Source organism: Betta splendens, chromosome 2, assembly GCF_900634795.4.
Source record: "Betta splendens chromosome 2, fBetSpl5.4, whole genome shotgun sequence".
Lineage (NCBI taxonomy): Eukaryota > Metazoa > Chordata > Actinopteri > Anabantiformes > Osphronemidae > Betta > Betta splendens.
In genome coordinates, this window is record NC_040882.2 from 14081145 (window position 1) to 14092350 (window position 11206).

General features: G+C 50.4%; 1 protein-coding gene across 1 annotated transcript in view; it reads left to right on the top strand.

Annotated features, from left to right (window-relative positions):
* Positions 1-11206, top strand: part of kdm6ba (lysine (K)-specific demethylase 6B, a) — a 64395-nt gene that overhangs the window by 17759 nt on the left and 35430 nt on the right. The window contains exons 3-6 of the mRNA XM_029142557.3: positions 4139-4211; positions 5226-5297; positions 6060-6210; positions 9395-9603. The gene's annotated coding sequence lies outside the window, so the exon portion shown is untranslated. The remainder of the gene's footprint in view (positions 1-4138; positions 4212-5225; positions 5298-6059; positions 6211-9394; positions 9604-11206) is intronic.

Genomic DNA, 11206 nt, shown 5'->3' on the forward strand with positions numbered 1-11206 from the left:
ACACACACACACACACACACACACACATACACACACACACACGTTTCCCCCACAGCTGCTGTGTGTGCATGCTTGCATACCAGTGAGGTGGGACCGGTCACCAAGATAAAGTGCCAGACCACCACTAAAGTCATGAGGGTTAGAGATCTGTGAGGTCAGAGGTCAGGTCACACAGTCAAGCCTTTGCACTAGTCTAAAGCAGGTGTCCTAGCAACCAGACCAGGCGGCGAAAGGTGGGAGCTTACAAATGCTGACCAGAGAGAGCGAAACAGCCAGAACCGCGGAGCGACACATGCAACAGCAAATTAAACACAGTCGTGGGATTTTCTTCCCTTTTCATTTTGTGCTTTTGTTTCACTTTGTTGTTTCAACACAATTTCACGACTTTTTAGCTCTTAGTTTCGTACAGAATGTGTAAATCACAAAAGAGCTGCAATTGCTGAACATCAATCCAGTCACATGGCATGAAATGATGAAGCGGTAAATTTAAGGCACTTTAAGCAGAAATGTCCTCTGAATGTTTTCAAAGCAAATATCTTTAATGAACATATTGGTCTTATATGACATTTTTCCTTATTCCATCTCCTTTTTTCTCCATTTTTATCATCGCTGACAGGACACGAGTTAGCACGAGTTAGCCCCTCAGCTCTCATTAAACTAAGTATAATTCATGATAATGGCTGTCGTGAACCTGTGAGCTAAGGCTTTATTACAGTCACATATCACACACTGGTTGGTCGCTAGTAACATATTTTATGCAGTATTTAGATCATGTCAGTATCTTTATCTAAAAATAGGAAACGTGTAAATGTCCATATCTGTATGTTTATGAATAAGGCACACATGCACTTAATTATAGGACTAATACAAATGATAATATTAAATATTTACAACAGATTTACAGATGAGCAATAAATATTGAATATGAATCAATGTGCAGGAGTCCTCACACACACATGGTGCTCAGTATCAACTGCTTTACCTGTGAACACAGGGTTTTAGTTATAAAGAAATACTGAATTTTGCGGGAGGATAAGGATTTACTGTAGCCCCGTCTGAACATAGAATAAAATACAACAAACTTCAGAATTGACCCTGATTTTTTATCAGCTGTCAGGTCATCAATAATCACCAGTGACCTGGCTCCATACATGCCCGTGCCATCACACGGCCTCCACCATGTTTGATACGTGTGGATCACATTGACTTTGTGCGTCTCCACACCTTTGTCTCCCCATTGTTCCGCTCCAGGTTAATCATTGTTTTATCAGGCCACGGCCTGTATGAATAGTTTTTTATGCAAAGCCACAGCGACCGTAATACCTGAATGTGTATTGGCCCCAAATGCTCGTTAATCTCCATGGTTAGTTGATGGGTAAGAGCTGCAGAAACATATTCCGGTTAGTTTAACATCATTAGGATCAGGAACAAAAGCGAGTGAACAGATTGGGAAGAAAGTGCTGAGGGAAGACGGCGGAGAGATGAGACGAGCAGCAGGGAGAGAGAGCTCTAATTAAAGACTTTTAGTTGGGTGTTGATTCCATGAGGAATAATGGTCCCAGGTGTGTGAGATGAGGGGAAACGCAGGAAACTAGGTCCCCGTGTGCCATATGTTCGGTTTCTCTCTGCCTTCTCGTTCGTTTTCATCTCCTTTCATTCCAGGCTTTGCACCGACTCGCCGAGGCGGTCGCTCTGCGTTCTGCGTCTCCAGCTCCATTCTGTGCTTCTCTGGGCCTGTGTGCGAGCTCTTGCAGGCCGGAGCCTCAGGTTGGGTGAGGTGACGGTGAGCCTGAGCGAAGCAGGAGCGGCTCTTTGCAAATGCTTTTATGAGCTTCGGCGGTCCCCGTGTTTTTCCTTCCCAGTCTGCTTTTATTGTGCGTTTGTTTGTTACAGTTCTGCATGAAGATATGGATTTGTCTCACGCTGGGTTTGCTTTAACTTTGCACTGCTTAATGTGGATTTTCTTGAGTGCACGAGTAAGACTTTGTTTGCTAAACACAGCTGTGTAGTGTTTTTTTATTGCAGGTTGTGGGTTATTATGCAGGTTTTGTCAGTACAGTGCACATATCTTTACTGGTGTTTCGTTTCATTGCACAGGAACTGACCACGAGTTTGAAATGACATGTTATCTAAAAATAGCTGCTAAACTCACTCACCCTTTCCCTCAGCGCAGCCCCACACTGGCCGGATAACCCCCCCCCATCGACACAGATCTCTCCACCCTGTCATGAAATGCAAGCTGCTCCCACTATACATTCCACTTGGAGGAATGAGCCAACTCCCCTGTAAATTAGAGAGAGCGGGGGCCGAGTCATTGTTTTCTGCCAAACAAAGGCAGTTAACAAACAGGAGTGGAGCAGCTTCCAGCCGGTGGTTAGCCGGGCTCACCGGCTGAGGGGCCGGAGGGGAAGGTGTTGCTGGTGCTTTGTCACGGGTCGGAGTGCCTCAAGGCTCAGTCCCGGGGCTCCTCGCTCCTCTTTGCCGTCCTTTATTTCCCTCTGTTGTGACTGTGTGCACGCACGTCGGTGTATGTGCCCGTGTGCGGGCCCTCGGGCTGTTGTCAGGCAGATCACGGGAGCTGTTGTGAGTTAGCCCCGCTGTCTGTCTCTACCTACAGACCTCTGTTCCCTAAAGAAGGGGAGGGGAGGGAGGGAGGGGGTGGGAGGAGGGAATTTACAACGGAGAAGCAGAGCGAGTGCATTCCTCGACATGCACAAAACATGTCTGCAGGGGAAGTGCAAACCCAGCAAGATCCACAGAGCAGCTTCTTAAACCAAGACTGCCCTCCTCCCCCGACCTTTCTTGTTCTCTTTGGCTGTGGAGCGGTTTAAGAAAAAAGGATAATCTGACGAGGAATTCCCAATTTCTGTCTTCTTCTTCTCGATCCCTTTCAGCACTTTTTAAACGGTTTTTCCACTTTGTGCATGATACGGGATTTCAGGACGTACAGGCCCCCCTTTGAAGCATTTACTGTTTCTTATTGTGTCAAAGATTATAGCAGGTGCCCGGTCTGGACTGCAGGATGGGCCGGCTTGCTGCTGAGCAGCGTTGTTGTAATAGGTTCAGAATGTGGACTGGCACTGACTTGCTGAAGTTCCGTCTGGATGGCCATTCAACATATACGTTGAGCTTCGTTTCCCTTTCTTCTGATGTAGTCTCTCTGTGCTGCTCTTTGTAAAGCAGCTTGTTCGCTAATCTTTTGTTTTTCCTGTTGCTGCCATCCAAAACCCAAATGTTAACCAAATAAAGGTGCGATTGGCGAATCCCTGCACTGTGGGGCACAGCGGCCTCAGCATGTAGTCCCTGTCCTGTGTTGTTGCTACCTTCCCATGATCCCTCCGGACTTTATTTGCCAGAACAGCTGGTTGTTTTCTGTATGTGGCTACAGTCAGTATGTTTAAATACTCATCTGTGCACGACTGCAACTGTAAACAAGCTGCATCTCCGAGGCTTAGCTCCTCCTGTCCTACTTAACTGGTCGCTAAACAGGCTTTGGCTGTAATTATGGTGATGTCTGACATTGCACCGTCTTACATCATGCTAGTATCTTATTTATGTATTATCGTCAGGTTGTTATTTTTGCGTGTGTGGTCTAGTTTGCATTCCTACAGCAGTGGCAGTGGGTGTATGTGTTGTCTGGCAGTCGTAATCGCTGCCAGCCTGTGAACCTGACCAGTACATTGGGTTCTGTTTGCTTTATTATCTTTGCAAGCCGGTGTCTATGTTCGTCCTCATTTTCAGATTCGGAGGCAAAATTACATCAGATCTTATTTATGCCGTTGTTTTGTCTTTGGAGTTGATAAACGTTGTGTCTCGCTGCCTTTGTGTTTGTACAGTGTGTTACCAGGTTAAATACAAACAAACGTTTCCTGGAAAGTTTTCATTGTTTCCTTTTAATTCCACCTGTATGGAAATACCTGTTTGGATGCATTTGTGTTACGTTGAGTTTATTTAAATGTTTACACACAAACATGTTGGTTCAGGTTTCTGTTGGGAAATGTGCAGTTCTCAATTATTGTAGTATTAATGGAGTTTATTAATTAGAATTAATTAGACTCAAAACTGCAGTAAATTGTAACCATAGATTTGTATAAAGGTCTTTGTGTTACATTGTTACTTATTTGTGTTTCGTTTTTAGGTGACAAGACAATATCTGGGCCGTCTAATTATTCTGTCCGTACACACCCAGTGTGTGTGATCACAAGTGGCAGGTAAGAGGAATGTGTGTGTGTGTGTGTGTGTGTGTGTGTGTGTGTGTGTGTGTGTGTGTGTGTGTGTGTGTGTGTGTGTGTGTGTGTGTGTGTGTGTGTGTGTGTGTGTGTGTGTGTGTGTGTGTGCATTTAATAGATTATCGATACACTGCTGGTTTGGTTGGCTACAGTGTAAATGGGCCTGGACTGGACTGGGCCCTGGGGAAGAAGGACTCGCACAATTACGCATTCACTACACAGAAAACATGCAGAAATGGTAGCTCCAACAACAAGCAGTGGGTAGAAAGACCATCAGCACATTTTACACACTCATACCCGTCCTTGTTAGACGCACCACACCTGGTGGGTCTTCAGAGGAGGCTCGGCTCCGCTCTGCCTGTATCCGAAGATGAAAGGAGGAGAGGAGAGGAGAGACAGGCGGGAGGGTGCGTGGGAGGGATTAGAGGAGAGGACAAAGAGGAGGTGTAGGAGGAGAGAGAGAGGGAGACGGGCAGGAAGTGAGAGGACAAAGAAAGAGAAGATAAAGAAGAAGAGCACGAACGAGGAGGCACAGCCAACTCTGCAGACACACACACACAAACACACACACACCCCTTTTGCTGTCACACACTCCCACTTGAACAGATGGATGAAGGTATCAGATTTTAATGAAAGCCAAAATGGGCTCAAATGGAACAGACAGAAGCATATGTACAGTGCACACACACATTCACTTCACCAAACAGGCCGAGGAGTGTGTCTCCTCACTCCCCATGCTTGTATTCTCCTATAACATAATGGCTGTGCGTGTGCGTCTGTGTGCGTGTGTGTGCGTGTGTGTCTGTGTGCGTGTGTGTGCGTGTGTGTGTGTGTGTGTTTGTGTGTGTGTGTGTGTGTGTGTGTGTGCGTGTGCGTGTAGTCATGACATAGTCAGGTCGGACAGCTCCTCCGGTCTTGTTGCCACTGTGGCGGTTCTGTTCCCACACAGAGCGCAGCGAATGCGAAGTGAGGCCGTTGATGCTGATGTTTTTCCAGACAGTAGCAGTGAAACGGGAGGCGGGAGGCTTCCAGGCAGATGGAATCAGACACAGTCAAGATGGAGATAAGGTGGGTTGAGTGAAACGCGTGGTGGCAGGACGGGGGGGGTTGTGCAGGCATCACACTCAACCCGGTGGGACGAGCAAATGGAGGCAGAGTGGAGACGCACGCGGCCGGTGCTGCTGAGTGCACTCAGCTCACGCGTGCGTGTGCGCAACCGATGAAACCTGTGCCGTGCGGCCACACTGCTGAAGGACAGGGCGGGTCGCCGATCGACCGTATTCCAGCGTGGCCTCGAGCCTCATGCGCCGTCCCGATGTTCCAGCCTTGTTCTCACACTCTTACACAAAAAACATGAAATGTTTCATCACTGGACAAAAACGTCGTTGCAGTGAGAGATGGGACGCTCTGCTCCGCGGGCTCCGTAGCGGTCGCGTCTGCACCAGGAATCAACAGCAGTAGTGTGAGGAGAGGGTTCTTTAAAGGAGGGGGGGGGGGCTCCTAACCCGGTGTTAATTGAGCACAGCTGTACCTCGTTAAACATTAATTGGCAATTAATCAGCTCACACACACCCCAGTCGAAGATATCTTGAATATGTCTTTTAAGAGCGAGCGAGCGAGTGAGGGAGTGGGGAATAAAGTAAATTATTCACAGTAGTACAAGGAAGGCCTGTTCTATCTTAGCCTGCCTCTCGCTCTCGTCCTTCCCCTCGCTGTTCCTCTCCCTCGCTCGCTCGCTCGCTCGCTCGCTCTCTCTCTCCGCGCGCCATTCAGCCCATTAATCTAGTTTTCTGCCTTTTTCTCCACTTCCTTCCCCTCATCTGTCTGTAGTCGATCCAGGGATGGGGCGAGGGAGTGAAAGAGATGCCACAACAAGGAGGAAGCGCCAGAGGGGAGAGGAGGCATGGAGGGGGTTGAGTCGAGGGAGCAGGGGCCCCGGATGGAGAGCAGGATATAGGAGCGTGACTGGGTCCGACCTTAGGTTTGTTTGGTTGAGACTGCTTTGGTACCAAACTCGATGAAAATGCTTCTTGTTGTGTGAATATTTTAACTCTGCTGCTTATAGACAGAAATGATATATAACCTATGTTACGTAATCAGCTGCTGCTCTGCTGATCACAGAGGATTCGATTCTGCGGAGAGTGATTTCAGGTTGTCGGATTGAAGCGCATGGGAAGTTCCGGTTGGGTTTTTTCGAGCGCGCAGATGAAGCGAGACGCTTCATTTTTAACCGTAGCGCCGTGAGTTTATCCGTGGCCACGGGCGCCTCGTGTTCCCACTGTGCTGCGTTTGAAGGCTGTGTGCCGTTAACCCAGTCCTTCCAGTAGAACCAGTGTGTCAGGCCCCGCTGGCTCCTTCTACTGGTTACAGCACCGGGCGACGCGTACGGTTCAACTCAACTCTGTTGGTTCAATGTCGCTCAATTGAACACTCTCCTAAACACTTGGTTCCCCTTCATCTCCCTTCATGATCTGTTGCTTTATCTCTCTCTCTCTCTCTCTCTCTCTCTCTCTCTTTCTCTCTCTCCCCCACGTTGGCCACGTCCCAAAACCCGCTCCCTCCGCTTTCGCCTCCTTTCAGTCCCATTTATCTGCCCTGCCCATCGATGCGCCGCTTTCTCTCCTTTCTTTCGGGGCTCCGGCTCACATATTACAGACGCTATTGTGTACTGGCTGGGGGCCAATTCAGCAAGGTGATAAATCAATACAGCCAGAGAATTATGTAATGTGCCGCCTTATTGACCGGCCCCGTCTCCTCGTCGTCCCTTCGCAGGTGGTTTCTTCCTCTGCCATCGACTCACCTTGTGTTCCCTCAATTACTGTTTATCCCCATTTAACCGGATAAATTGTCAGTTGTACTTGGAGCTCTGGCCCCAGGGCTGAACACACTGACTCGCTGGCACAGCCACGGCCGTGAAACCAGTGAGGAGGGCATCAGATTTTACATTCACAGCCAAACTAGTGTTTGACACGTAGTGGAGAGGGAACGGTGCTGCTTGTACGTGCGCTGTTTGGTTTGTCCTTATGCAATGTTTACTTGCAGCGCACCCACAGCCCCGGGCAGCGCGGTGGAGGAAGCGCCGCTTAGGTCCCTCCAAGGTGAGCGTGTGAGCGCGTACGTGTGGTTTGGACCTCGTTACCGTGAGCGGGTCGTCTCCGCCGCTGCGACAGAAGGTGCCGGGTTTGACCGGGGTCACTCCTGGATGTGAACTCTCAGGTTCTCACTGCTCAAAGAGCGCTTTCGGTCCGCGAGCAGCTCGGCTTGCGTGCGTGTGTGAAACGCGGCATCCAGGCCCGGCCCTGTCCGCGTGCGTGACGCTGGACTGAACGGACCCGCATTCACATGGCACATGCATTCAGTAACCACTGCTGATCTCCGCTCGAGGTTCGATGGCATTCGCTCGCTCTCCATTCTGGTCATGCAGTCTGGAGGAGCCGTGGCTTCCTCGCAGAGAGGGAGCGGGCGGGGGGGGGGCAGTCTATAGGAGTCACTGAGTGCAGTAATAGTGCCTATATTTCCTCCAGCCGGTGGCCTGGTCAGAGAGTGCAGCGGCTCCATGCTGTATTTTCCATACCGTCACTCTCTGCCCTCCATCTCTCTCTCTCTCTCTCTGCTTTCTAGCTCTACTTTTCCTCCACTGGAATTTAATCTTCCAGCACATGGCACCAGTGTGTGTGTGTGTGTGTGTGTGTGTGTGTTTGTGGTGTGTGTGCGTCCATAACAAGGCAACAAGTGGCCGCTACTTGTTTCGCTGATCCAGCCTACAGGCCGTGTTCAGCCCATGCACCTGAAATAGACTTGACTTATTGCCTGCTTGTTTACAGACATGAGCGCTGACTTTCAACGTGTTATTTTGAACGGAGTCTGTTATTTGTTCATTGTCACATTAGGCGAACTTGTGCTGCGACGCTTTATTCCACGAGAAGCCACACAGGTGGCACGATGAGAGGAAGAAACGCATACAGATCAGATCTCAAAGAGTCAGACTTCAGAGAATCATGTTTTAGGATTTATCATTTAAATCACTTAATCTCATTTAATGGCTTCAACCAACACGCTGAGCCTATCCAGACATTAAATGCAGAGAGGACATGAAGTTGCTCCACATTCGCACCTCGAGTGGAGAAGCCATTGTTCTCACCGAGCCGCATGTTATCCAGTTTCGTGCTAAAGCCTTATCACAAGCTTCACACGTCTCCCGTTGAGAAGATCTTGGTGCAGTTAATTCACATCTGCGCAGCAACACCCTGTGCAGTTTACGAACCGCGATCAAAGGACACATTGTCTGTTATATCTCGTAATATTAGTTGTGTGTGTGTGGGGTGGGGGTTATGTTCATCGGTGCTCTTCCTGTGGGTCAAGGCACGTCATCGTCAGCCTTACATCACGTTAATAAAGAAGAGAAATCTAGGTGGAGAGTGAAAACACAGGCTCCTTCTGCTCTCCAATCCCATCTGTTTGACACGCAGAGCGAGCGAAGGGAAGGATGGAGAGAGAGAGAGAGAGAGAGAGACAAATGAGAACGAGGCCAGATCAGGCTGAGGGAGGGCTGGGGGAGGGAGGGGGTGGTAGAAAGGGGGGAGGTGCTGTTTAGAGAAAGGCAGGGAGTGAAAAAAATCTGAGGGAGGCAGGCTGGGGGGTTGGGCTCCGAGCCTGTGTGTGTGTGTGTGTGTGTGTGTGTGTGTGTGTGTGTGTGTGTGTGTGTGTGTGTGTGTGTGTGTGTGTGTGTGTGAGTGAGAGAGAGAGAGAGAGAGAGAGAGAGAAAGCAGCGAGCGAGCGTGTGTGTGTCGTGCATGTGTGTTTGTGCGTGCGCTCGCTCTGTTCCTTTCCTTTCTTTGTTTGACTACTGAGTGTGGAAAGAATATAGAGGGATAGAGCGAAAGAGACAGTGGAGAAGTGGAAGAGGACTGAAACAAGGGTCACTTATTTCTTAGAGAGTGAGGGAGGAAAAGCGGAGGACAAAGAGGATTCCTGCGTTGGTGTGGTTTTTATTTCTTTTTTTCCCCTCCTTCGCAGAGCAGAATAAGCAAAAAAATATATGTAAACAGAAATTACAAGAGCGCTGCGTGCTTTTGACAACAGTGTCATATTCAGGAGCGCTGTGTGTGTGTGTGTGTGTGTGTTTTGCGTGTCGGCGCCGTGCGTGCGTGCGTGCGTGCGCTCAGGGGGAGAAGGAGGAGGAGGGAGCTGCTCTCGCTGCTCGGTTTAAAGGGAAAATACACGGCTCATCCAAAGCTGGGAGCGCAGGCAGGAAGGGAAGCAGGCGGCGGTGGGATTCTGCTGAGCTGGCGGACGCTCCGACCAACAGTCCCTGTTTTGGATCTTACTCCGCGGAGCGAACCCTCTCCCTGCGCGCGACCGGAGCCCGGCCACGGTGAGTCCAGCTTCCCGTCCACAGCCTCTCTCTCTCTCTCTCTCTCTCAGCTGTTTCACCGCTGCTGCTCTGCAGACAAAAGCAGGAGAAAGTTGCTGTGTGTGTGTGTGTGTGTGTGTGTGTGTGTGTGTGTGTGTGTGTGTGTGTGTGTGCAGATGGAGAGGAGCTAGGCTAAAAGCTGAAGCTAAGGGTGAAAGGCGTGAGGAATGCAGCACAAAGGGAGCTTGTGTGCTCCAGCTGGGACCGTATGTGTGTGTGCGCGTGTGTGCGTCTTTGTGCACGGGTCGGGATGTTTATGTCACGGGGCTTCCCAAAGTTTTGCACGTGAAAGATGCCCCAAAATAGCAAGGCACCAGGCAGCGGAGCCCGGTCTGGTGGTGGTGGTGGGGGGGGGGTCCTGCTCTAGCTGGTTGTTTAGAGCTGGAGAAAGTGGCCGTCGCGCAGCGGCGGTCGGACGGTTTGAGGCTGAACCAGAAAACAAAAGGAGCACGCGGGGTTTAAAAGGCAGCGGCCGAGGACGAGGAGCCGCGTGGCTGCAACGGCTCCGCGGCCAGCTGACTCACTAACACACTGAACGCAACGCACCGCTCCACTTCTCCGCTCTTTGTCTGTGCCTCTTTAATCCCCCTCGCTCCTCTCTCCGCTCCGTCTCGGCTCCTCGTCCTCCTCCCTCCGCCTCACGAACGCACGCAGGTGACCGTCGGACGTGGGTCTCGCGACTCGCGCCCCTCCGGCTTTCACCCGCGAGCGTGTTACCCTGACCGGCGCGCTGTGGTCTAGTGGCTCCGGGCTTGTGTGCGTGCGTGCGCGCGTGTGTGCGCGCGTGCGCGCGTGTCCTCCCCCCGGCTCGTGTGTGTGAGAACTATCACACTTGTGCCGGTTTCTCCCTGGATCTAATATTGGTGTCAGTGTGTGACTGTGCACCCATGCGCATCTATGCTCCCCCGACATGCTGACAATCACACACATACACACGCACAGACACACACACACTCTAATTTACCCCCCCCCCAGACTGTTCCACAATAAAAGCCTCCCTAGAAAGTCTCACGCGTCCTACTGTAAACCGATCCTCACAGTACGCATGCACACACACACACACACACACACACACACACACACACACACACACACACACACACACACACGCACACACACGACAACATCTTTGTGACTGTTTCCTTGCCGCCCCCAACCTTCCTGCTTCCCTCAGGGAATTTCCTTCTTCCTCTCATTTCATTAGTTCATTACCATCAGAAGCAGAGCGTCTTCTGCTCTCTGACATTTGTCTTTGCATTTTCCTTTTTTTTTTTTTTTTTTTTTAATGCCTCCACCACTTCCTGTCCAGCTGCGCTCATCCAGCGGTGTTGTGCCAGGCGCGGTTCAGCTCGGGTCGCCTGCTGTGGGCTGGAATACATCACATGTGCCTGCTCGCCATCTGACGCGGCCCGGCCCAATTAGGAAATGCTGTATAGAGCACGCTAATGCTGCGCTAATCTGTTTAGACTGCGCTGCTAGTTCCCATAGTGGATCCAGAGCATGCAGGACTAGAGCAGCGTATAACAGAGGCTCGTATATTACATTATGGGATGGCAGAGTTGAT